Genomic DNA, 3,955 nt, shown 5'->3' on the forward strand with positions numbered 1-3,955 from the left:
ACCTCAGGGCTTTCCCATACAAATAGTCTCCATCAATTTCCATACCCTCTTACTTTAGCTACTAACAATTTAGACATTTACCTTCTGACAACCCAAGTCTGGGTTATATGTCCCCTCCTAAATGTTCCCTGAAGCACACTCTTCCTGTCTTCCCTTAGGAAAATTCTCTCCTTAAATTTAATTGCCTATTTATCACTAGACTGTAAGCTCTTTACAGCAGAGGCTGCCTAGCAGAATCTGGCACATAATAGATGACTTATAAATATTCATTGAATGAATAAAAGAATCCTTATCCTGAGTTCCTGGGTGGCTCAGTCCATTAAGCGTCCATCTTCCACTCAGGTCATGATCGTACAGTTCATGGGTTCTAGCCCCACCCCGTCGGGCTCTGTGCTGACAGCTCAGAGGCTAGAACCTGCTTCAGATTCTGTGTCTCCCTCTCTCGCTGCCCCTCCCCCACTCACACTCTGTCTCTGTCTCAAAAATAAATCAACGTCCAAAAAGAATTTTAATTAAAACGAAAAAAGAATCCTAATCCTCCACAGCTCCCATAACTATGGTTATAGTCTCCTGTTCCAATTCCAATTCTGTCCTTATCAGTACTATTTGTCATCTTTGATTCATCAGCTTCCAATTCACATTGGTAACTGAAATTATTCATACAATACATATTCATTGGTTACCTCCTGTGAACCTGACATAGAGCTAGGATATAGCAGGGAACAAGACAGAGAAGAAGAGAATAAACAAGTTGTTATGTGATTACAACTTATGAGAATTATGGAAAACCTATCCCCTAATTAAATGCCCCCATCCCTTATCCCCTATTAGCCTGTTTCCTCTTTAAGTGACTAATATATTTTTTAAAGGGTCATTTAGATTCCATTCATTTAACAAAAATTTATTTAGCTTTTACTATGTATAAGGCACTATGCTAGATGCTGGAGATAACAACACTTGGACAAGACAGGAGCAGTCGCCTCCACCACAGAGCTTGCAGTCCAGTGGAAGAGGAAAACATTGAAACAAGTGGAGATATGGGAGCCCATGGAAGGGTTTTAAGTGAGGACCTGGGACACGGTCCTATTTATGTATTGTAAGATCATTCTGAAGAAGGGTTGGAAGAAAGCTAAGGTAAAAGCAGGAGGCTACTGCGATTGTCCAGGTAAGAGGTGAGGATGGTTTGGACTATGGCAGTGGCAGTCAAGGGAGAGAAAGAGAAACAGATTCAAGAGATATTAGGAGAATGAAATTTGTTACACCGTAGTAATATCACTTTTTAATTGAGAATTGTCGATTCTTTGCTATGCCATATGGAATACCCTTTCTAGACAGATGAAATTGGAAAGGTAGCATAGTGGATAAGAGCTCAGGCTCTGAATCAGACTGACCAAATTCATCACTTACCAGCTGGGTGACCTCAGGCAATTCAATTAACCACTTTGTGGTTATAAAAGGGTCATAAAAGTAAGTACCTCATAGGATTGCTATGAGGATTAAAGAAATAATATGTATACATATAATAATACACGTATAAACCACATGTACATATTTATGTATATGCCTGGCAAAGGGTAAGAACTTTAAGACGTCAGCTATTTTTATTATTATTTTAGGAAAATTGGTCTATAAGCATTAGTCTGATTAAAATAAAAAAGCTTACCTGTGCCCCATTTTAATTTCTTCCCTAACGTCACTGAGCTAATTATCACCATATAATTTTGTCCTATACCTTCTCCGACTGTCGGACCATACTGGTCATTCTTTAAAACTCCACAACAGAACTCATTTCCTGTGTTTTTTTCCCCCCTAAACTCACGCCATCAGTCACTCTACTAAACTCAACTGAATCACCACTTCTCAATTTAGATCCATAAAGCTATAATTAGCCTTGGCTTGTCTCTGAGTCCCTTTGTATTTGTTTTTCATGCATATTTACCCTATCTTGACATGGCAGAGTCAGAGGAAGGAATTAAGGGCACTTTTTTTTTAAACTTTATTTATTTTTGAGAGAGAGAGAGAGTGAACAGGGAACGGGCAGAGAGAGAGGGAGAGAGAGAATCCCAAGCAGGTTCCATGTTGCCAGGCCATTTGTCTAAACATCAAAGTGTCCAAAATCAAGAGCCCAACCAACGGAGCCACCCAAGGCACCCAAGGGCACTTTTTTTGATACTTCTGTTTCACGGGCATGCAGCTCTCAAAGAACATGGTTGTCAGTTCTCTACCCTATTAAACATCTTTTGTACTTAAATTGGCTTTTTCCTACATAAATGTTCTTTTTTCTTTTTCTTTTTTTAATGTTTATTGATTTATTTTTTTTAATTTTTTTTAACGTTTTATTTATTTTTGAGACAGGGAGAGACAAAGCATGAACAGGGGAGGGTCAGAGAGAGGGAGACACAGAATCCAAAACAGACTCCAGGCTCTGAGCTGTCAGCACAGAGCCCGACGCGGGGCTCAAACTCACGGACCACGAGATCATGACATGAGCCGAAGTCAGCCGCTTAACCAACTGAGCCACCCAGGCGCCCCAATGTTTATTTATTTTTAAGAGAGAGACAGAGCATGAGCAGGGGAGAGGCAGAGAGAGAGGGAGACATAGAATCTGAAGCAGGTTCTAGGCTCTGAGCTGTCAGCACAGAGCCTGACGCAGGACTTGAACCCACAAACCATGAGATCAGGTCCACCTGGGCCTTGTCGGACACTTAAGCAACTGAGCCACTCAGGCGCCCCTCCAACATTAATGTTGTATCTTTACTTTCATGGTTTCTGAATGGTGAACAGTTTTGTCTGTTTGCTTGTAATGATGCAAGCAATGAGTATAAAGAGAGAAAGGAAGACTCCTTCTAGGACTTATGGGCTTAGTTGATCCTGGGATTGCTCTGTGTGCAGTCTTTGACATTGAATGGGCAGGAAAGGAAGAGTGTGTGTGGTGGTTCTGCGTAAAGGCTTTGAAGTACGGTGCCTGGGTCTAAATTGAGACTGTCCCATGCTAGCTCTGTTCCTTCAACCTTGGGACTCTAGATCGCCATATTTAAAATGTGGACTGGGATCACCTACTTGTTGAGCTTGCTGTGAGAATAAAATGAGCTACACCAAGCAAGGTGATTAGCCCAATACCTGGTTCATACTAAGTGAATGTCAAGAAATATTAAGCTAAACGGAAGGAAGGAAGGAAGGAAGGGAAGAAGGAAGGAAGGAAGAGAATACTGGAAGCCAGTTTGATCAATGTCATGGTCTGAATGTTTGTTTCCCCCCTAAAATTCATAGGTTGAAATCCCAATGCCCAATCTGATGGTATTAAGAGGTGGGGCTTTTGGGGAGTGCTTAGGTTAGCAGGATGGAGCCCTTTTGAATGAGATTAGTGTTTTCATAAAAGAGAACCCAAATGAAACAAAACAAAAAAGAGAAACCCTTCCTCCTTGTAAGTAAACAAAGAGAAATGTGGGACCCAGAAGAGGGCCCTCACCCAGCCATGCTGGCACCCCGATCTCCTACTTCTAGTCTCCAAAACTATGAGAAATAAACTTGTTGTTTATAGGCCACGCAATCTGTGGTATTTTGCTAGAGCAGCTCAAATGGACTAAGATAGTCATTTAATAAATGGAAATTCTAAATCAGACTGACATGAGCTAGGGACAAGTAGCCATGTTAATTAGGGACACTTTGATGTTTAGACAAATGTAACCAAATCAGAGAAGTTGCACTTCTCGGACACTAAAATTGTGAGAAACTTTCTGTTTCTCAACAGAAGCTTTCTGTTAAAATTTCTGTTGCCTAGATTTCTTTTCTTTTCTTTTTTTTTTTAATATGAAATTTATTGTCAAATTGGTTTCCAAACAACACCCAGTGCTCATACCTGTTGGTACCTCAATACCCATCACCCACCCCCCATCAACCCTCAGTTTGTTCTCAGTTTTTAAGAGCCTCTTATGTTTTGGCTCCTTGCCTCTCT

The sequence above is a fragment of the Prionailurus viverrinus genome, chromosome A1, assembly GCF_022837055.1.
Source record: "Prionailurus viverrinus isolate Anna chromosome A1, UM_Priviv_1.0, whole genome shotgun sequence".
NCBI lineage: Eukaryota > Metazoa > Chordata > Mammalia > Carnivora > Felidae > Prionailurus > Prionailurus viverrinus.